General features: G+C 39.0%; 1 protein-coding gene across 6 annotated transcripts in view; it reads right to left on the bottom strand.

The window, feature by feature from the left end:
- Positions 1–24,490, bottom strand: part of tspan4 (tetraspanin 4) — a 747,849-nt gene that overhangs the window by 553,483 nt on the left and 169,876 nt on the right. For 4 of the 6 annotated variants that reach the window (XM_008108460.3, XM_016990758.2, XM_062976037.1 and 1 more), the window contains exon 2: positions 17,054–17,135. The gene's annotated coding sequence lies outside the window, so the exon portion shown is untranslated. The remainder of the gene's footprint in view (positions 1–17,053; positions 17,136–24,490) is intronic. The other 2 variants (XM_008108423.3, XM_062976117.1) reach the window with 1 other exon arrangement.

Genomic DNA, 24,490 nt, shown 5'->3' with positions numbered 1-24,490 from the left:
CAAAGAAATTAAAGTTCTTTCAATCAGCATCAAAATAAATAGCTGTCAAAATAGAAAAGGAACATTAATTCAGAGCAAATTGGGACACATAATAGTGCAATAACGGGAGCAATAGGAAATTTCACCCTGCTGACCAGATATGATGCGGCTGACTTGTGATGGTTTAAAATAATCGTTTTAATGTGAAGATAATTGATTTTAGTGTTTATGTATATTTGTAGTTTATTTTATGTTCCGGCAATGAATGTTTGCCATATATATGTTGTGCTCCACCCTGTGTCCCCTTTGGGGTGAGAAGGGCAGAATATAAATGTTTAAATAATAAATAAATAATAAGGCATTTGAAAACCACAATAATTCGCAAGAAACAGCCAAACCAGAATCACTATTGCAAGAACCCTGAAAAGTCAGATGGGGGTGGAACACAGTGAGTTTTTGTTTACCTGTATGTGCAAGCCTCTGTGTGTGTGTAACCAAATACAGGAATGGGATTGTATGCAAGAAACTGAGAGAAACTGAGTGACAAGTGTTTGCATGTTTGTGTGTGTGTGTGCAAGAGAGGGGGAAGCAGGGAACACCTATCTGTGCACAAATAAGATTCAGAGAAAGAGACTGAGAGAGCAAGAAATAGAGTGTATGTGTGAAACTGAAAGAAATACCAGAATGTTTGCGTATCTGTGGTGAGGGGAATTACAGTCTGCCTTTGCAAGAGCAATTTTTCATTTAACTTAATGGTACAGCCACGTACATATCTACTCAGAAGTGACTTCAGGGGGATTTCCTCCCAGATAAGTATATATGCAATTGTAGCCTAACAGAGTCTTCCTAAAAGGCTGTGGGAAAATGCATTAGTTTCTGTATGACAGTCTTGTTTTTTCCAACTATTTGAGTTGTAACTAATTTCATTCCACTTATTTGAAGCTGAAGGCATTCATGTCATTTTTCCCCTTCTCTGTTTTTATCCTAACAACATTCCACGGAGCAGTAAAAGTAGAGCGGCTACAATTGGCTCCACTTGATAACCACATGAGTTCATTGGGGAACTGAAATCTGAACTTGATTATGACATCTTTTGATTCTGTAGAATCCTACAATGTACAGTTGGAAGTATCACCAGAATCCTCTAATCCAAACTCCTGCCAATAGAGGGATTCAAAGACATAATATAGACATGAGGAAATTTGAAAGGCGGCAGAAGGCGGGGAGATCAAAGAGGTTGACCTTCAAAAGCTGATCCCTCTTCATAATAAAATGAATGAAAATTTTCAGATTTTAAAAAAAACCTGGTTTACTCATGGATTTTAACTGATTAACTAAATCCCCACGAGTGTCCACTGAAGTTTAGCTGTCTTGAGTTTCCACTGAAGTTTATCGATGGAGCCTGATTTCAAAATTATTTTGTGTTATGGAACTACTCTTCGTGATTCGCTAAAAAAAAAGTTTACCTTGGATGCTAAACTTACCATATATAAAGCAAGATTAAACTTAGAGGAATGAAGTTTAAAATTGGATTCATATACAGATGATACCATACTACTAGCAGAAAACAGCAATTATTTGTAATGATTACTGAAAAAGACAAAGAAGAAAGTGCAAAGGAAGGTGTACAGTTGACATTAAAGACTTTATCATGCCAGCTAGTTGTCTTCTAACAATCATTTGTTGAAGTAAATAGAAACATACCAGTTTGCAAATACAGCTGTCATAATCACACTTGTAGCCAATACGAATGCAATGTGGGAGAAGAAGAAGGCAGAAGGTGATGGATAAAGACTGAATCCAGACAAAATTGAAGAAGTTATGGTTGCTGCATTTTGTGGATGTGGAGTTGTGGTGGTTTGGACTTTGCTGACTACTGAACAGACAATTCTTCAGTACCCAGCATTCAATGAGGGTAGCAGAGAAATCATTGTTGCTGCCACCATTTCAGCTGCAAAGAAGTGCCCAGAACAGCTGTTTTAATTGTTCAGGGACCTATTTCAAACTGCTCCTCAATGCTTACCATTCAACATTCCAATTAGAAGAACTTGCATGGCACTTTGCAAATAAAGTCACCCAGATTCACTCTGACTTGTGTGCTTTTGATTCAGCTTCTAGAATTCTTTCCATCATCTTTTTATTTCTTCTTGATCATGCAGTGTGCTCCTCTGCCAGCTGTAAAGCACTTCCACTCTTGGTTGAATTTTCTCTTTGAATTCTGAGATCTCATGAAAGAGGTCTCCTGTTCTATATGATCTGTCATCTTCTATTTCTCTGCATTGATTATTATAGTAGTCAAAATGTCAGTTAGTCCAGGGTCATACACATAAATCAATTTAACATAGGCAAAACACCGGAATGGTCAGAATTCAGCCCAGGGTTCAAGCCAAGCAGTATCAACAAATAGTCAAATCTGGCAAGAATTCACCATCAGGAATTCTAGCTGTGCACTTCAACAAAAGTTACTCTCAGCAAAGAACCAGTCCAGCGTGTTGTCGAAGGCTTTCATGGCCGGGATCACAGGGTTGTTGTGTGTTTTCCAGGCTGTATGGCCATGTTCCAGAAGTATTCTCTCCTGATGTTTTGCCCACATCTATGGCAGGCATCCTCAGAGGTTGTGAGGTCACCTCACAACCTTTTCTACATGCTCTCACCTGTTGGCTCTCTGTTGAGCCAGCCAATGAGATCTTCTCAGCTAAATGCCCTCTGTCCTCAACAGCAGACGAGCTGGGATTCTCAACTCCTGCTCTTCTACTGGGAGTTCCTAATCCTGCCCTGACTCATCCTCCTTATTTGCTTGAGGCTCCTGACTCAACTCTGCAGAGTAAGTATTTTCAGGATTAGTTTGCTGTTCCAACTCTGTTGCAGACTCAGAGAGGCCCTTCATCTTCGTCTTCAGCACTGATCCTGACACTGTGGGGCTTTGAGGAGCCCTGCTCTAGACATATTGTCTTTTTTTTTTTTGCATTCTCCCCTCAAAATATGTCTGGCTTCAGTTCAGAGTTCTTCTAGCTCCCAGTCAATTAGCTTAATAGTTAAAATCAATTTTTACATTATCTTTAAATTCTAGATGGATGATCTTCAGATTCTATTTTGACGTTATGTTTGCTTTTGTATTCTTCTTTAGAATCACTCTAATTTTGATGTAGCGGTTTATAGCAGTTTAGGATCTGTACTTCCAATTATGTAGTTTATCTGATTTCCGTATTGGCTATCCATGTATAGAGTTGCCTCTTTGGTTGCTTGAAGAATGTATTGATGATGAACAAACTGTTGGTGTCATAAATTCAGTCACTGCTTGCTTCATTCCTTGATCTTAGGGCAACTTCTCCTACAGTGTTTGGTTCTTCTGTTTCCTTCTTTTGTGTTCCAATTGGCCATGATAATCGCTATATCCTGTTATGGTGCATGATCAATTTCCTCCTAGACTCCAGCATAGAATCTTTAGTTTTCTTCTTCTGCCTCTTTAGTTGGAACTTAAAAATGGATAATGATTTTCCTTGAAATCTTATTGTTATTGTTCAATTAGACATTGCATTATATCCCTTGACTACTTTTGCTACATCTTCCCTCACTATTAACACCACTCCATTTCTTTTTAGATTTTCATTTCCTAGGTAAAACTATGAAGTTATCTGACTGCAATTGGGCCATTCCTATCCACTTTAGCTCACTCATGCCAAGCATTGCCATGTTCATACATTGCATTTCATATTTTACCATGTCTAATTTCCCCTGATTCCTGCTTCTCACATTCCATGCTCTTATTGTATTGTATAGCTTCAGATTTTCATTTCACCTTTGACCACATCAACAGCCGAATATCCTTTTGGCTTAAGATCAAATGCATCATTAGCCACAGAACTATTCATACTTGTCAGTTGTTCTTCATGACTTCAGGCCTGAGAGTTTCATTTTCTGACATCATCTCTTGTTTAATTTTCTATTGTCTTGTCATAGTGTTTTCATGGTAAGGCATTCAAAAGGGGTTTACTCATGCCTCCTTCTGCTAAGAAATCATTAGCTATGATGCTACTGCTATTGTAACCCCTCACTACTACTGTTGCCTAGGAGCTTCTAGGCCAATGGTTCTCAACCTGTGAGTCCCCAGATGTTTTGGCCAACAACTCCCAGAAATCCCAGCCAGCTTACCAACTGTTAGGATTTCTTGGAGTTGAAGGCCAAACCTCTGAGGACCCACAAGTTGAGAACCACTGTGCTAGGCATTTTTAATCTGGTTCCTCAGCAAAATTCTATCTAGCAAAGGCATGAAATCCCATGACCACAGAAACATAGTGCCATGGGGAGACAACACTGAACTTAATAAAAGCTAGCATCTTTCTGAATTAAGATCAAGTTTACAGCTAGTTTTTATGATGCCAACAGGCTCTTTGCTGTGGTTTCTAAACAATTTGTGCTTAACTCTTTGAATTTATGATCTGCCTCAAGGGAGGTTGCGTCATTCAATCAATCAAAGAACATTATGGTAGACATGTTTATACAACTATAGTGGGAGCCTTCAAGATTACATTTCTCAACTGACTGTTGTTTTAAAGTTATTGTGTTTTTTTCCTTGAAATGAATTGTCTCCTGTAATCTAAAAACATATGTTTCAATTATTTTTTCCAACAGCAGAAAAATGCCTTATAATGTCAGGCCATTGGTCCACCAAGACCAATACTGTGAGTAGTGAAGCAATTATCTGGGGTTTCAGGGAAATATTTTTGCAGTCCTACATGGAGATGTCAGGTATTGGTCCTGAAACCTTCTACCAGGAGCACATGCACTCTGTAAACACAATATCTATGCATATAAAAACTGGATTTAGGCTCTGAAACTTCTTTTCTCCATATGAATACTTGAAGAAATATACTCAAAGTGAAAAAATTGCAGAGAACAATTAATATTCATATTCAGAAAGGAAACTCACTACAGAAATGAAAAATTATTCTCTCCAACATCCTACCTAGAATGATGTTCTCCACCAAATGACATCATTTAACAAAAAGCAACAGAAAATCATTTAAATGTGCTAGGCACCAGGTACTTAAATGAGTGAAGTATGCGTGTGAATAACTAGAGATGCAATTCCAACAAGAAGATTGAATCAATCAGAGATTAAATGAAAATTTAACAAGAGAATATTTATTTGTCTGAAATACATCAAGCTGCAAACTAAGTAAGGTCCTACTGCAGTTACACAACTTCTCAAAACATTAAGAAAAAGAAAGGATCTTGCTATCTGCATAGTGCAATCACATGCAAGCTTGACACAACTTCCAGACACAGCAGCTATATGGAAACATGGCTGTGATCTCTAAGAAACTGACTACAAATTAATGGGTTAGATGCAGCATGAGTTGCTTTTTACTTTAGTCAGATTCAAATCAATGGGTCAAGTAACCATTGACTTACAGCCAGGCATGTAGCGCGGGGGGGGGGGGGGGGGGGGGGGGGCTTGAGGGGCTTCAGCCCCCCCCCCCCCCCGAAATTCTCAGAGTGGTCCATGAGAAGGCCTTATATTTATTATTTAAACTGTTATGTTTATTCATATCATGATCTGATCACCATGCTCAGTATATCCCATATGCATGGGGGTACTGGGATAATGCTACGAAATGTTTGCTAGGCTAGATCCTCTGCCTACCCAGACTCAGCCCCCCCCCCCCCCCCCAAGCAAAATCCCAGCCCCTCCCAAATCAAAATCCTGACTACGGGCCTGCTTACAGCAGAACTAAACTATGGCTAACCTTTTACAAAAAAATCGAGTCAAGAAGTGCTGTGGGATTCACTATGAATAGGTTTTAAATCAGTTTAAAGGTTTTAACCATTTATTTTTAATGCTGTAAATATTTAATTCTATTTTAATGTTTATATATTTTTAGGTTTTAAATTGTACTGGTTTTATTGTAAGCTGCTTTGAGTCTTTTTAGAGGGTAAAATGGGGAATAAATCAAATAACAACAACAACAACAACAACAACAACCAGTATTTCACAACATAATAACCTCATTTTTATCTGTTTTTTCTGGCTAAGAAAGGGAGGTGTGACTATTACCCTGTGGAAAAAAATTCCAGCTATGGGGCTTCACTCAGCTTTCATAGCACCAAAGAAAGGCAGCCAAGAGAGGACAAGCGTGAGGAGTGAAGCTTCACCCCCTTTTCCTTGGAGCTATGGGGCTTTACCTGGCTACCAGGTAAAGGGGGAAAATGTGGACGAGTTAACTAAGGGTGCAACTATTATGCAGTGGTGACTAGTATGTGAGGAAGTACTGGAGTCTGGATCTAACTCAAAGTATTTTAAAACCCTAGATATCTGCAAATAATAGTTTAAACTAGATTCCAAAGCAACTAACAGGGAGGACTAGATTTTTATCTACAATGAGACCATCACAAGTTGTCATGAGTAAAATGCTACACATGAGGTGAACAGCACTGAAAAGAAATGGAATTGTACCGATTCACACAAAAAGAATAAGTAACTAACATAATCATTATTACTCGAAGAATCTAAAAACTGTTTGGTCCATTCTTCCCTGCAGAGCTGTCTCCCTTTCAGTTACTCGGCCTGAAGGATGCTTATTCTGTATGTGGTTTTTACAGAAACTGGAACGGAGGAAATGTAATGCTTTTCTGTATGTTCTGACACCTTTTTGTGAGGTTTAGAGAACTGAGGGAGGTCACAGGGGATGTGAAGGGCTCCAAGCAGCTCGATGGGTGCCCAGTGAGGAAGCACAGAGTGCTGCCAATATGGGATATGCCAGTCATCAGGATTCTAATTGGCACCAACAGGGTTCTGGCAACAGAAGCACACGTCTCAGCTGTCAGCACCTGGAGGCATTGCTCCAGGGCAGATCCGGAGAAGCCCGGTGCAAAGATCTTCATAGTAGGCGGTTGGGAGGCTGGAGAGACATTTTTAGCTATGTGCAGATGCCTGAATCACACATCTGAACAGAAGAAGGGAAACGATTCGGCTTTTATAGACAACACCTACAGGAACCATCACTTTAGGTAATTTACATTTAAATGGAATTTGTTCATGGAGATTATTTTGGTAGTCATGTTGAATACTACTCTCTCCTGGTCGCCGCTTCAAGAAGTTTTCAAAACCTTTCTCTTTTTTTCCCATGAATTGTAGTTTTAAAAGATGCTTGTTAAAATTAATTTGATTAATGTCAAGCACTCTTGGCTGAAGCTGAGTTTCTTGCTCCATTTCAAACTGGTTTCACACCTAGTTTTGGAGCAGAAAGTACCTTGAAGGATATAACCTTTTCGGTAATCTTGCACTTCTTAGTTAGTTTTGAATCTGTCAACTTCTGTTTTTATTTAAATTTTATTTAGAAATTTTAGGTACATAAAAAGCAATGCACTAACACTATGTTATCTGCTTTAAAAATAGAGAGACAAGTAAAAAAGAGAAAGAACCAACACAAATATAAAGAAAGAAGACGAAATTAGAAAAGAAAAAAAACTTCCATTCTTTTTTTCAATGGCTATTAAACTGTATCAAATTATAAGATTCATCAATACCTCTAAACTTACAAAGAGAAAAATCAATACTTCAAATTAAATATTTTATAGTCAAAGACATAATCCATAACAAAAGTAAGATGAGTACCAGTAAATATTTATAACTAAATATCAGTATTAATATTAACTCTGTGAACTTATGGATAGGCTGAGGAGAGATGTAAAAGCATTCCATTGCACAGATCTTGCTCTTATTCATAAATCAGTTCTAGAAAGTGGCACCACAGGATAACTGTTCTGCTCGGGGAGTGTTTGTACCATGGAGTTCCTCATGTTTCTATCTATCTTATCCCCAACCTGAACCCAATAACAGAAAGTATTCAGAGATATGACTACCAATATGCAGATAGTACATTATTTTACCTCTTGTTTTCATGTAATACAGTTGAAGCAGTTAATATTATGAACTAGTGCTTAGGCAGGGAAATTGACAGAATAACTCTAATTTTACCAAATTCTGTTCTGTTCTATAAGTGCTTAATATTTAATGGCGGCAAATTCTGTTCAATAAGGTGCTTAATGGCGGCAACTACTGTTCAAATAAAGTGCTTAATGGCAGTGAGTTCTATTCTATAGCATGCTCAGTAGGCCATAAGTTCTGTCCTGTAGGTGTTTAGCAGATGGCAAGTTCTCTCAATAGAGTGCTTAGTAGTCCAACTCACCACCAGAATGTTGTTGGAGGCTGAACGCCAAAGGTGGCACACGCACCCTTCCCTTTCCTTCCCTCCATTGCAATGATGGTAACAGCAGCAAGCTGTAATAATAATAATAATAATAATAATAATAATAATAATAATAATAATAATAATAATTGTGCGGTTTTCTGGCATTGTGTATTTCTGCCGCTTCTGTGACTGTTCATTTGGGGTTTGATGATTCCGTAGCCCACTTGTCAATGGATGTCCAGAATCAGCAGCATCCACCGCGGTCCTTTTTATCCTGGGCGACGACCGAGCCAGTATAGACTTCGTTTGGGTTTGTTTCTCCATAATGCTAATGGGTTAGGTGCTCTTAGTTCTGCTCCTCAGCTGAGGCCTCTCTGGCTTGGTTGGACCTACCGGTAGTTACACTACCGCCAGCACAGCCCTCAGTCATCATTGGAGCAGTTAAGCCCCCCCCCCACCACGTGGAAAATGAACACGCAAAGATACTGTGGGACTTCCGAATCCAGACTGACAAAGTTCTGGAACACAACACACCAGACATCACAGTTGTGGAAAAGAACTTGGATCTTTGGATCATTGATGTTGCCATCCCAGGTGACAGTCGCATTGAAGAAAAACAACAGGAAAAACTCAGCCGCTATCAGGACCTCAAGATTGAACTTCAAAGACTCTGGCAGAAACCAGTGCAGGTGGTCCCAGTGGTGATGGGCACACTGGGTGCCGTGCCAAAAGATCTCAGCCGGCATTTGGAAACAATAGACATTGACAAAATTATGATCTGCCAACTGCAAAAGGCCACCTTTCTGGGATCTGCACGCATCATCCGAAAATACATCACACAGTCCTAGACAATTGGGAAGTGTTCGACTTGTGATTTTGTGAAACGAAATCCAGCATATCTATCTTGTTTGCTGTGTCATACAACGTCGTTGTGTCAATAATAATAATAATAATAGGAGCAATCTCAGGGGCCATCCAGTCCAACCTCCTACTGCCATGCAGTAAAAGTACAATCAAAGCACCCTCAATAGATGGCCATCCAGCCCTGATGATGATGATGATGATGATGATAGCAGAAACCCCAGGGGCCAGCTACTTCAACTTCCTTCTGCCATGCAGGAAAAACACAATCAATGCACCCTCTGAGCGCTGGGGGGAAATAGGGTTTTGGAAGCAAGGAAGACAAGAGAGAAAGGATCTGGGCGGCAAGGGAAGCAGTGAGAAAAGGCCTTTAGGGGTGAGGGAGGCAGGGGGAGGGGGAAGAACAGGGCTCCGCGAAGAGTAGTTTGAGAACCACTGGTCTAAACTGTTAATAAACAAATAACCTTTTGCACATTTCTCCATGCGTTCTTTCTCTCAGTTCTGCCTCTTCACTTGGGGGATCAATACACTTGACAACCCTGAAGACATCTGAATTCTGATCAATTGCAAGAGCTTCATTAAAGTCTACTGGCATGCACAACATATAAGCCCAATGTGATCACAGGAGTGGGATGCTGCTTTCTTGGGTATTTTACTAGACTGGGATATGCAAAATGCAGCTGTCAATTTCGATATCTCCCGCTGAAGCTGACTCACTCCAAAGCACTGGGCTAGTTCTATAGACAAGAGAAACAGCAGAGACTGAGGGAATTCTCACTTAAGGCTTTTAGATCTTTTATACTGTATTATTATTTTAGTAGTGGCTTCACTTTGTTTTTTATTGGTTGCATCATTTCAGCTTCTTCCGCTACTCTATAGTGTTTTTATTGGATTGTTATTCTTACAGATTGAAAATGCTTTATCTGAAATCCAAAAAACCTTGAAATCTGAAATTGTTCACATTTCTATCATGATAGAAATCTAGTCCTCCCTGATGTTTCAGTGTAGACAAACTCCATTTCATTCACAAAAATGTTTAAAATATTATATAAAATTACCTTCTGGCTATATGTGTAAGGTATATATGAAACATATGGAACGCTTCAAATCCCAAGCATTTTGGATAAGGGATAGTCAGTTGTAGATGTTATTTTTATGGTTCACAGCTTAAAAAATACAATTAAAAACATACAAAAAGTAAATATTAAAATAGGGGTTAAACAAGTACTATTTTTAAAACGATTCTGTTAAAATACAGTTTTGAGTGGGTGGATGGATGAATGTTAGGAATAGCTCAACCTAAATAATGGTAGCACTTCCCTGCCTGCTCTTTAAAAACTCTGTTTTAAAAGTCTGCCTAAATTTAAAAAGTTTTAATCTACCCTGATTTAGCATTGCTTCATATTTTATTTGTGTTTTAATATTTATTGTGCCAGGAAAGCCAAAAGGGTGTAGCACACACATCTGGTGGTTCTCACTTCTCCAAGGATCCTGTCCACATTCTAAGGCTGCACAAAGTGAAAGGCGACTCAATAACATAGGACAAGCAGGAACCAGAGTTGCATCCATTGGAACTGTATCAACTACAATAGGATCTGACCTATGTTATCTACAAAGTGCTGTGCAAATTCTTCATGGCAGGCTGTCAAACAGTCTATCAGAGACCTTCCCTTACTAATTTATTGGCTGCCAGACTGAACATTGCCTTCCTATCCACAGCCCTTTCTTCTTACAGTTATAATTCCAAAGTAGTACAACATTACGTCTTTTCAGCATTATGACTATGACTCCCAAAAAATCCTAAATGTGCAATACAGGGGGAGAAGCATGGATGCATGTAGATGTTACGTTCATGAAAGGGATGGCAGGAATTGAAAGGAAGCCATGTCCACAATACTCAACCATATCTCCAAGAAGAAAAAAAGTACAGTTGAAAAGAAATGTGCTGCTCAGGAATAGTCATAAAATCCTCTACCACCAGCAACAACTCTACCGTCAGTAAGAGGATGGCTGGATATGGTAGAAGAAACAACTAACCATTCTATCGTCAATGTATCTAGAGTATGACTAAATGTGGTAGCAGAAACAACTATGGCAAGTCATTATAACATGTTAAAATCCAAAACGGGATACCTCAATATTTACTGGATCAACTAGGGAGTCTGGCCAAGCCTAAGTGAAATAAGAATGTGGCTTTTGGCTGAGTATGATTGTCTTTTCATGGTGGAAGAATCTGCTACAAGAAGGTCTGGTCAGTTTCACCTCTCCTTTCCTCCCATAACCATTAAATTTTCCCCTTATACCAATATGTGCCGGGCTGTGGCGCAGCTGGCTAGTAACCAGCTGCTATAAATCACTACTGACCGAGAGGTCATGAGTTCGAAGCTCGGGTCGGGTTAAGCCTCCGACCATTAATAGCCCCAGCTTGCTGTTGACCTATGCAGCCCCGAAAGACAGTTGCACCTGTCAATTAGGGAAATTTAGGGACGCTTTATGCGGGAGGCTAATTTACAACACCATAAAACTTCCAGCAAAACACGAGGAAAGGAATGAGGAAGTACAGCCACTTCTGGACTGTGAAGCAACAGCTCCCCCTGTGGCTGGAATCGTGAAGCTGGAAAAATGTTAAAAATGCCTCTGAGTTTGTCTAATGTATGTTGTTTGTCTGTTGGCATTGAATGTTTGCCATATATGTGTTCATTGTAATCCGCCCTGAGTCCCCTTCGGGGTAAGAAGGGCGGAATATAAATACTGTAAATAATACTGTAAATAAATAAATAAATTTAAACTTTATGTGATTGTACATAAAGTTTAAAATGCACACTCACTATGCATCTGCTTCAGTGGTCTGATTTGAAATAATTTCTCACTAGTTTGGGGATTTGAGGGATACGTTGCTTCAGCTACCAACGTAACACACCCAGCAGTGGCTACTGTGTGTCTGATTTTGGAGGACACATCAACTGCAGTTCTGCCCCAGGTAGCAAATGTCTTGGCATACCCTGAATTTTCTCTCATGAAGTACAGAGTTGAATTTGGAGTTGGACCTTGATCTCTCAGTCTTCTCCTTGCAGCTGGCTTTGCTTTCCTTTACTCCACCCCATTCCACCCTTAGCGTCATTTCTTCCTCTCTATGTCATCATTTGTCGTTTTGTCGACAATTAAAGCAATATGCCTTCAGTAAACACATTGTGAGGTACATGTGTACAATTGCAAGTTGGAATAGGCAAGTAGCCATGGATATGCAATAAACATCTGAAAAAGACTTCATACTGTGCACATTACACAAATGTTCATAAGATGCTAGTTCCTGTACAGTACAACCCCTTTATCCACAGGGGGAATATTCAAAAAACCCACCTGCCCATCGATACCGGAAACCATGAATAATAGCAAACCTTACCATAGCATCTCACTGAAAGACCTAGAGAGGTGCACATTTAACTGGGTGTTTCCCAAGAACATTTTCCATATTATTGATTTTTGAAGAAAAATACTGTCTGACCCATTTATTGTGTGCACACTTTTATAAACCAGAATATGGAGTTTTGACTCAAAGAAAAATCTCAGTGTATTTCCTTCTTTTGTTGCTAAAAATACATATTTTTCTGGAGCCAAACGTTTTGATTGAAATGTAGAGGGGCAAAAGAAAAAAACCACAATGATAAATAATCTTGCCATAAAATGTAAAACCTGGAAAAATTAGTTTGGAGAATATATACAGATAAGGGGACCAAAGTGAAAAAAAATTATCCTGCTGCTTCAGTAAATGACAAAAAGAAAAATACTGGCTGCTGAGTTTTAAGAAGGTTAACATTACAAAGCGGTACAAGACTACTGGTTACGACAAAGGGAAGTTTCTTGAATATAAAAATTGCTTCAGCCAACACAAAAGGAGGATTTTGAATGGTTACAAAAAGAAACTAAGTAATAGGGCAGGGTCGAAGAAAAAAAGACACTTATGGAAAGAAAGTGGGGAAGTAACTTGGCTGTTCCAAAGCATTAGCTTTATATGTTTCTTTGTAAGTATATTGCTTTAATGAGACCACATTCCTATTTTTCTCGGCTCCTAGGGAAACAGAATACTGATGTGCAGAACTAAGAACTTGGCAATTTTGTGGATACATAGGTTTTCAGTTCACAACAAATTCACTCCTGGACACCACCTGAAATACCCACAATTCCCACAATCAGGAAATTGTTACATTAAATGAACAGAACAATTGCATGATTGTCCATGCCATGTGGTTTTCCTTCCTCATTGCTGGGGTATTTAAGTCAGAGGCATTCAAGTCTCTCTCTCTCTCTCTCTCTCTCTCTCTCAATATATATATATATATATATATATATATAGAGAGAGAGAGAGAGAGAGAGAGAGAGAGAGAGAGTAATCAAGCTGACAGTCAGGCTAACTTTGATTATATGAACAACAAATTCTTCCTTGATATGCACTGAAATGCCTTAACAGCTTTGATAACCGCAGATGGACTCCGCATCTTTGTACAAAATTATTTTTGGATTCTACATTTGGCCTCATTCTCTGACATGCACAAATAGTGGGCAAATTATCAAGGTGCAATGACAGGAAGTTTGGTAATGGGAAAAGCTCAGCTCCTGGCATCAGAGCATCAAAACCTCTAATGTGCATAACAGGATCCCTGTTATATGCAGCACAAAACATTAAAGGGATGCACAACTACCTTGCTTTGTACAATATCCCCTTACCAGTGTTGTCACTTTCAGCTTTGCATTAAATATTCTAACCGTGAGCATGGATTTAGCTTGGTCGTTAAGCTGATCTTTCATTGTACTGTTAGACAAAATTGCCAAATCTATATAACTAAAATGTGGGATTTTTTAAATAGTTTGCATACAAAATACACTGCAAAAATACATTCACGGCACTCCCCAAAGGTACACAGATTTATGGATGAGATTCACATGTACATATAAATTAAAGAAACTGTGATCATAAGCCTTTACCCAGAGCAACTTAGGAAAGTGAACTAAAAATACTGAAAATAGTCTCCTGTGAATATACATGGACATCTAACAAGGACCAGCTCTGTAAATTATAAAATCAGGTAATTTCTGTCCCTTAAGAAATGACATTCCTGCAATAGCAATAAAAAGAAGGTGCAAGAGATTAATAGGAAATTATGAAAAGTATGGTTCATACATGATGACACACAAGCAGAAACAACTGGAAGTATCCTTTGCCTTTTTTTGTTCTGGAAAGACAGGTGCCAATTTAAAAAAAAATCTGAATCAAGGCAATTAATTTCTGCTCAATACACACTCAAGGAAAACACAAGTGCATGACTTTAAATGAAACAGAAAAAGAGCCATTCACATTCTTTGGCTCTTTATTTCAAAGAAGCTTTAAAATTTGTCATTCTGAAATTTCTTGCTTGGGCCTTTTCAAGAACACTGCCAGCATTCATTCTCTAATCTCTATTAAAATATTAGTTAAAATTCCCTTAAATTTCAAAAGAGTTACAATGTTGTCTTTCTAAAATGTGTGTTGCTTCACCTTTTAGTAATATCATTATTTCCTTACTCCAAATATAACTTGGAGTAATCAAAGTTAAATACACATTTAACAATAACTGAAGTTAAATGTCTTACTTGAAGTCTTTCTTTCTGAAATTCTATCCTTTGACCACTTTTAATGCTTCCTCTGTCCAACACAATGGGCACATATGTAGATAGGAACAGACATATTGTCTTCTACCCATTTTAGACCCACATGGAAAATACTGCTCTTCCAAGTATCTAAGGGACATAACTCAACAATGCCAAGGAAGACAATGCAATGCAATCCACATTCCACACACAAACCAGCTATGGCCAATCTGATCAATATCCTTTTAGAATATTTTCCAGTCACCGTTATGCAGGCATATTCTTGAAGGTAAAAGAATTGGGGTCTGCAAGCTATAGGGACTAGAAACTGGCTGGGAAACACATACGAGTTGCTCCTAAGTTCTTAAGATGGAAGATAGAGTAAATCAGCCAATCAACATGCCTATATACAGGTTGGTATTACCTGCTGTAAAGAAATCTCCACTTGGCAAAAGCATTTCCATTACAATGGCTGTTCACATACCTGTTCATGCAGTTGGACTTCCATATCCACAGATTCAAATGTAGCTTAAAAATATTGTTGGAACAATTCTCCAAAGCAAATCTTATTTTTACCATTTTTATATGGGACCACATTTTACTATGCCATTGAATCTAACACAACCTGAGTATCCAAGGATTTTAGTATTCACGGGGGTCCTGGAACCAAACCACAGCAGATAACAAGGACTCACTATATTTGCCTAATGAAGCGGCCTGGGGGCTCTTGAAGGTTTTTTTGTGTATTGTGCCTATTAAATAACAGTACTAATAACAGTATAGATGTGGATTTTGGAACATGCCTTATGCCAACATGGATACCCCTGGGTTTTATACCTCAGGACAACATTTTCTCTATCAGACATGTAACATTACATTACATTAGTGCTGTATTACAATGGGAAATACTTAGTGTAAGCAATTCTATCCATAACTGTTGCCTGTAAAGTATGCAAATATGTAAATACTGGGTATTCTCCAAAATTGGTAAACATCCGTAAATTCTCAAGATGATTTATGGTCCTCGGTCATGTGGGATTATTTATACAGGAGCCACTGCACTCGACAATATCTAAACAACTGAGCAAAGACAGCAAATGAAAAGTTCATTATGCAATTGAATTTAAAATGCTATAAATAGATGGAAAAATAAAATGCTGTGGCATTCTTGTTAGATGGAAGCAAATGTGTGACTTATGTCACTTCATGTGTTTGTGACGGATGGCCATCTGTTAGAGGCTGGATGGCCATCTGTCAGGGGTACTTTGATTGTGTTTTTCCTGCATGGCAGGGGGTCTCTTCAAAATCTATTATTCTATTATTCTATAATTCTATGAGCCCACAATATTTTCATATACAAGTATTAAAAACCATGCCAGAAATATTCATTTGAACTCCACATATTAATTTTCAGTTTATTTTTCCTGCTAAATTGGTAGTCAATTTTATAATATTGAAATCCCGTTGTTTTAACCCAAGAGATTAGATGGAAACGGTCTATCTTTTCCTTACAAGGATGTTAGGAAGATGAATGTGAGGACTTCAAATCCAAGAAGGCGGTAACTCAGATACATTTTTAAAACTGACCAAAAGATTGATGGGAATATAACAGAGAACACTGATGTGTGATGTGTACACCAGAAGAAAATACCACCATTAAACTGTATTTCAAAGGTTTAACACTTTACAATGGCAATGTATGTTCCACTGATTTATGATTTAGGAGAGAAGAGAAGATTGACAGAGGCCAGTGAATGATTTCATAGCGTTTGGAGAAAGAACAAGTATTTCCTTAGTATTTTCACAGGTGGCAAGGAAAATAAATTATGTGTCTACCCATGGACTCCGTAGCAGTCTTTTAAATGTGGGGCAAGATTCAAAGCATTGTATTTTTAAGACAATTTAATCGAATAGTTATGAGAGTAAATTCTCTTAAGTGTGTACTATACAAAAGTCACTGAAGAACTACTCCCCTACTGTTTGGCTCTTTACATTTTGCCCACATTTGTTTTAACACCTACAATAGATGAGATTTCTTACAATGCGCATTCAGCTTCCACCCCCTTATATTCTCCCCATATTATGCAGATGAATAATCATCACATGCGAAGAATGACAGCAGCATATCAGATTAAAGGTATCATTATGAACACAGGCTTTCTTCGAAGAAAGATCAAACACATCCATACATAAATGGTCTCAATTTAAAAGTTAAAAGAATAGACCACCACTGGGAGATGCAAGGCAGAAAACTGCATTTCTAGGTCTGATCATTCCAGACAGTTTGATTAAACCTTAAATGGGTGGTTAATGGAAAACAAATAAGAAATGAATCAAACTACTTTTTAAAATAATTCAACTGCTTGGTTGATGAAGAAGATGTATCAACTTACTGGGGCAGGTTTGTTTGCTGATGTTGTTGGATATCGCTCTCTCTCTCAGTTGTTAAAGACGGTAACAGTTCTTTCTTCTGTACTATTTAAATAGAAAAGAGGGTTAGATGGACGGTTATTAAAAATTGCAACATATCAAACATCCAACATTTCAGATATCTCCCCATTCTTTTCCCATTTTGCTTTTATGCTCTTATTAATATTCCAAAATATGCGTTGTGAAAATATTGCAAAGGAAGACTAGCTGTACACATTACAGGAAATACATGCACGTGTCACCCTTGAACCCACTTTGTAGACTTTTTTTTGTAACTTGTAGATGGCAAACTAACAAGCTGTACTCCCAAATAGAATAAAAAGCAGATAAACTCACTGTGTTCATAGTTACATAATGTATAAAGCCACTCTAAGCTGCTCTGCATTTAGACTACAACCATATTATGATTCCTTTCATCAAGATAAAATACTTTACACAGGAAAGTCTGCTTATATGATAGTATATTAGCAGAAACATTCGCTTTGGGTGTCATTATGGTCTCAAAGAATGGATCAGCCAAATATGAAACCCTCCAATCTTCCCGCCTGCCACCCTTACCAACTTCTAATTTCTCTGTCTGCCAGCCTCTATTCCTGCTTGCCATTCCTCCAAATGGCTGTCGCAGTGCCCCCAGCCCTCCTGAGCTACACTTATCCCCACTCCTTCCTGTGGGATATACGCCCAGCTCTTCACTCTCAGAACTCAACCTTGCCAGCTCTGGTGCTGCCAACAGTCTGTATGCTTGGCTGAAAATAACCTTCTTCTGCTTTGCAGTCTCTCATGCTAGGAATCAAGCCAAGTGATGCCAACATATCATGGTCAATGGAACTACAGCACCATGGACAAAACCAAACATCTTGGTTTAGTATCACTGTTATCCAGTTATACAAAAGAATACATATATAATCCCTTCCTCACCAAGCTCTTGTTACAGTTATGGTTCTCCCTCCTAGCATTTAGGAACCAGCTCTAAACTCAACTGTGTAAACAGGCATTCGATGAATAACACCAAAATGCAAGAAGCTAAAAAAAAATGGGAGTGATGCAATCTTTACATGTCCTACTGTTTAAAGTTTTATCGTTATGCTGCTTGCCTATATTGTTTTAATGATTTAATATATGGTCCAATGTGATCATTTTTAGATGTGTAATGTTTTTATGTGTTTAGCCTGTTAAAGCGCTGAACTGCTGAACTTGCAGACCAAATGTCGAAGGTTCGAATCCAGAGAGAAGAGTGAGCACCCGCTGTTAGCCTCAGCTTCTGCCAACCTAGCAGTTCGAAAACATGCAAATATGAGTAGATCAATAGGTACCACTCCAGCGGGAAGGTAACGGCGCTCCATGCAGTCATGCCGGCCACATGACCTGGGAGGTGTCTATGGACAATGCTGGCTCTTTGGTTTAGAAATGGAAATGAGCAACAACCCCCAGAGTCGGACACAACTGGACTTAATGTCAGGGGGAAACCTTTACCTTTACCTATGGATGTGAGGCATTGAATTTTTGCCATGTATAATGGTGTACACCACTTTGAGTCTCTCCAGGGGTGGGAAAAGCAGTCTATAAATGAATTAAATAATTAAATAATAATAAATAAACAAATCAAGACTAGACAGAGAGTTTTACAATGTCGCAATAGTTTGATTTACTACATACACATGTTGCTTTACACTAGACACACTAGCTGGATCTTTTTCCCAAATATTCAGGAATTTATATTCTTTTGCTTGTAAAATTGCAGCAGCAACATCCAAAGATAAGCTTACATTTTAAAATTGTCCTTCAGGGTGCTTTACAAACTTTTTTAAAAAATTCAGTGTGCAGCTGGAGCGTTTTGTGGGCTAGCAAAGGTTTATCTGCTGTTCTTATTTTAATTTCTTATTGTTACTTAATCATTTGGAATCTTAATATTGAATTTGTCATGTTTGAAATTGGAATTCACTTTGCTAAATTAAGCCCCATTTTTTACAAAAAAAATGCCACTGAACTATGCTACTTTTTTAAAAAAATTCACAGATAATGATAGAGTCTAATTGGACCTCATTTGGGAGTAGTGATTTCAGGTGTTAAAAATATAACTTTGGGGGTGGGGGGACTCAGGAAACCATAAAAGGAATCAAGAAACACAGAACTTTCCAGACGTGGATTATATGAATCTGTTTTTCTCTCTGACATTGTCCCAGCCTATAAATCACACCAGCAATAAGAGAAATCGGTAATATACCTCCTATAAACCCTCTCATTTATGTTTTAAAAATTAATAAAGTTAACATGAAGTGTTCCCTGAGAAGATGTAGCTGCTTGACCGAGTCTAAACCCCTTTGGGAAGAAAGGGCACTCTGAAGAGTCAAATAGCATGAATAGAATCACCTTTTAAGGCAGAGGTCCACTGAAACCAAATCTCAGTTTGAAATATGTGTGACTCATCATAACATGAAGGTAACGTTGTGAAAACAAACTGGCTGAAGGGAGAAAAAAATATCCTGGTGATGGAAATGTAAGTAGCCCTCTCTGCTGCCAGCCTCATTCATGCCACCAACTGCAGTTTGCTAGAATAAACAGCAGATTTGGATCAAAAGTAGAGCAGACTGGAAGAGATCTGGCAATGGACAACTGAAAGGTAGGTCTTTTAAAGCCCTATTAGGACCAAGAAGAGACTGTTATTATCATATATTAATGTTAATTCTGTAATAAACTCCCACTGAAACCACTGAGCAGATGTTATGGGCTCATTCATGTAACGATTTCACATAGTTGGAGCATCACTGGGAAAAAGTGTTGGTCCATGCCAAGCCAGACTCGCTCAAACTACCACATACTAAAATCCCAATTCCAAGGAACATTACATGGACAGTGAAAAGAAAAGATGTGCATTGTTGTCCAGGCCAAAAGGAAGTAAAAGCTACATCGATTTTTTTTAAAAAAAAATCCAATACTGCCTTCTCTGGTACAGTACTGAGTAAGTCATGATGTGGATATAAAGCAATGACCAGTTTGAGGTAAATTCAGTACAGAAAACAGAGAGGCTGAACAGTACAAGCAGACCCGTAGCCAGGATTTTGATGGGGGGGGGGGGGGGGGACTGAGTCTGAGTGAGAGAGGATCTAGCCTAGCAAACTTTTTGTATCATTATCCGAATACCCCCATGCATATGGGATATATTGAGCATGGTGATCAGATCATGATATGAATAAACATAACAGTTTAAATAATAAATGTTATTTATTTACTTTCATTAACAAAATGTTTAGAATACTTTTTGACTTATTTTTTACTTTACAGCAACAGTCTTCTTTTCTTCTCCCCAGCCATTTTGTCAATTACTTTTTCTGATTTGATAGTGATGTCTTGATGGGTGGAAATCATTGCTAGTCCACTAAGTCTCTGGTCTGTCATTAAACTTCTAGATACACTTTTCACTCTCTTCATGGTGGAAAACGATCTTTCCACACTGCATGTCGTTACTGGTAGAGTAGCTAACACAGTCAAAAAGGAAATTTATTGACTGATAGTAGGATTTGTCACACAGTTCCAACACTTCAAGTACCTCAATATCTTTCTTAATTGATGGTGCCAATAATAGAGCCAATGTGCCCAACAGTGCATACAGGCAGGGATCAGGGAATGATTGCCCTTTTCAAATAGTAGTTCAGAAGTTCAGAAAGTACTGAAGGCAGTCAACATCATATCTGGATCAAACATGGCCAACTGTGCATATAGGACAGGCGGTGATTGGTGGTATTTGACCTTGGATCTGGGAGTTGCAGTGCGCCCTTATCCAGAGGGCATTGAACCAAGCCAACACTGGATCTGGATTAAACTTGGCACATAGAGCCAATGTGCCCAACTGTACATAGAGGCAGGGATTGGGGAATGATTGCCCTTTTTCAAATGGGAGTTGTTGTTTACCTGGATCCAGAAAGTCCCAAAAGGCAGCCAACGGGCTCGACGCACTCCACTCCCAGTCACGAGTGTGGAGAGACTTCAATGCACAGGTGTGAAGGCCTCCCAAGTGCATGGGCGCAAAGGCCTGCTGAGTGCACGGGCGCAAAGGCCTATTGCAGCCTCCGAATGGTCTTTGGTGCGGCGGCATCCTCTTTGGCACCTGGGCTGTCGGCGCACTTCCCTTACTCTCCCAGCACCAAAGGCTGAAACCAGGGTCACTGAAAAGGAAAGAGAGTGCACCGAGGGCCCAGGCGTGGACAAGGACACCACCGTGCCACGTGCCAGTAAGGCCTTCTCGAGGACCACCCTGAGAATTTGGGGGGGGGGGGGGCTAAAGCCCCTCAAGCCCCCCCCCCCCCCCGCCCCAGCTACATGCCTGAGTACATGCCATTCCAAGAATGTGTTGTTGTGAGTTTTTAAGGCTGTATGGCCATGTTCCAGAAGCATTCTCTCCTGACGTTTCACCCACATCTATGGCAGGCATCCTTGATTAATGCTAATCAAGGTGTTTAAATACAGTATATCATTCACACTGGTCTCCAACAGACAAGAGTTATTTTTCCCACCCTGAACCTTCCACAGATATATAAACCTCCCTTGCTTAGTTTTCAATATACCTCACAACCTTGGAGGATCCCTGCCACAGATTTGGGTGAAACGTCATGAGAGAATGCTTCTGGAACATGGCCATACAGCCCGGAAAACTCACAACAACCCTGTGATTCTGGCCATGAAAGACTTCGACAACACAATTCCAAGAATAACTATTGAAAGCTCTCTTGTTTGATAAACACATTGATTTCCACATTCCAAAAAAGGAAAAGTAATTGATATATGAAGTGTTACATGGCCTTTGATTAATAGATTTATTTTAATCTATTAGGAGCTGAGGAAGATAGTGACTGTTCATTCAGTGTCTGGGTAGGCTCTGTTAGGAATGTGCCTTTGCATCTTTTATCTCTTCCATCTACTCAGAACATCTGATGCTACCTGCTGCATCACAGGGCCGCCCTGATTGAACATCAAGAGACTGGTAACGGTGAACCTACAGGAAGGAGACAAGTCAGCTCAAGAGAACAGAACAGAACATTTTCAAGCTCCCAGTCATACATGGTTTTTAATGTAATCTGTTTAATACAATACATTTTATAAATATAGTGAGCTGCTTTGAGAACTTCAATTGAAAATTAGGATTTACATACAATTCCCTCACCACAATGGACAGAACAACATTTTATGCATGTCTCTTAACCTGTGCACAGACAATATCATCCAGATGCTGAAGTTGGTGCTGGAGGGATATTATTATTACCTGGAACAGAGAAATATTTTTCTGTCCTCTTGCAGGCTCTCATCAAAGCCAGTGCGTATAGCTGAAATGAGCAAGGAATGGGCAAGTGCCCAGTGTAAAGCCACAGACAGAGGTTTGTTGAAATGGATCATTACATGTGTTCTATAAATCTTGATGGTTTCATTAATTTTTTTTAGCTTACTTCTTTGAAAAAACTACTCCAACAATTAAGAAAATGGCTTTAAACTTAAGTAGGGAAAATCAAAAATGCCCCCCAAAATAATAAGAAAAAGTAACCAGAAAATTGTATTGTTTAGTCATTATGATGCCCCTGCTCTCAAAAGCAACAGATTGGAGGGAACATCATTACCTGTTGTTATGATAACTCCAAACTTTGGTCAATGTGCCTGAAACAGCTGTCAAGATTATTTTAGTTTGTACTAATAATTATATGGTTATATTCACATGTCCACATAAATATTCATATAATTACTTCACAGCTGGCATTTCAATGACAAATTTCTTTATAAACCCATTTGTAAAATGGGAATGTGCTCCCTGCCCTGGTTCACAAATGTTTTCTTATCATTAAAGACAACAATAGATGCATGCTGACTGTCTGGCAGAAAGTTCCAAGCCTATGAAACTTGTGGTGATGGCAGTGGTGTCATTTCCAACTTATCGTGACCCTAAGGCAAACTATCACAGTTTTGGGGGACTATGAGTGTGAGACTTGTCCAATGGATTTCACGGGAAAGCAGGGATTCAAAGATAAGATTCTCCAGAATTATAGTCCAACACACAAACCATTATGCCAGGGTGAGTACAATGCATCAAGCTCTGAACACAATGTCAAGGGATAGCCTACCTCAAAGCTGATTAAAGGGACCTCCTGGCTCAGTGTGCCAGGAGCTCTGAATTCACTTCTCTGCTCTCCTTACACCAATGGGTCTCCTGCTAATCTAGGGAGTAGCACCTGTTCATCTCAATACCCACTCTCCTTAGCACCCCAGAAAGAGTAACAGAAAAAGTCTAGTCTGCCTGTGCCACCTTAACCACGTAGGCAGTATTCGGAACTCAGAAATGTTTTCAACTTGGGGGTGATTTAACATTGGCAGGAAGGTTATTAATTTTGTCTACCTGCTGGTCATATATATGCTTAGAAGCATCTTACATGTATTCACTGGATCTTACTCCAAATAAGTCTGAATACACCAGATTGCAGGCAAACTTTATTTGGATCTTACTCCAAATAAGTCTGAATACACCAGATTGCAGGCAACCTTTGGTATTCTTGGAAAGGTTGCATAACAATATTTTGTTCATTATTGGTCATTTACATCTCTGATTGATATTTTCTGATAAGGCTCAACTACAGAGAGGCTCGATCTTTGGTGATCTAATTTTGTCAGATAATTTCAGGGAGGCTAACACGCATAAACACAGCCTAGTCTAGAGAAGGCTCAAGCCCCCCTCTGTGCCCCAATTTAGAGTTCAAGAAAATGAAAACCAGAACCATGTCTTACCTGAAGCACACCAGAGGTTGGTTGCTACAGAGCCAACTATTTTAAGAAGTGGTTCCTCTAAGTTAGAAGTATGAGATGAGTGACCTTGAAGTATAGCTGGCCTGTGTTAAAGATGAGAAATAATGTGGTCACGTCTGTCCTTTCTATTGGTGGTAGTGTTCATGGGGCACCATGGACACTACCACCGATTCCTCCTCATCTTTCTGCGGTATCACTGAATGCCGAAGTCTGTGTGATTGTGAACACAACTTTTGCCAGGTCTTCCTGTCCCCTTGCCTTTTCCAAGAAAATTATGTTTTTTTCCCCTCCAGCAGAATGAGGAAGCCTTTGGCCTCAACAAATCTGGGCAATTTACTACAACTCACTATCTGTTGGTGATTGTTAATCTAGCCAACATATAATTCAGTCTTGGAATCCCTCCAGCAAAACAACATGGTGATTTCAGTATTGGCCCCAAAATTCTAGAAGCTTAATTACAGAGTTGTTACAGGCAACACAGATTTCCATGAGAGAGAGAGAAAGGGAGAGATATACTTTTTTCTTCATCTAAAAATATTAGCATAGCCTCTTAGCACAGTCTTCTCTTAGCACTGCCTGCATTTGAGTCATTCTTTTCTCTCTCAGCAGTGCAGTCTACA

The sequence above is a fragment of the Anolis carolinensis genome, chromosome 1, assembly GCF_035594765.1.
Source record: "Anolis carolinensis isolate JA03-04 chromosome 1, rAnoCar3.1.pri, whole genome shotgun sequence".
Classification (NCBI taxonomy): domain Eukaryota; kingdom Metazoa; phylum Chordata; class Lepidosauria; order Squamata; family Dactyloidae; genus Anolis; species Anolis carolinensis.
Note: the sequence above shows the minus strand (reverse complement) of the source record. Positions and strands in the feature narration are given on the sequence as shown.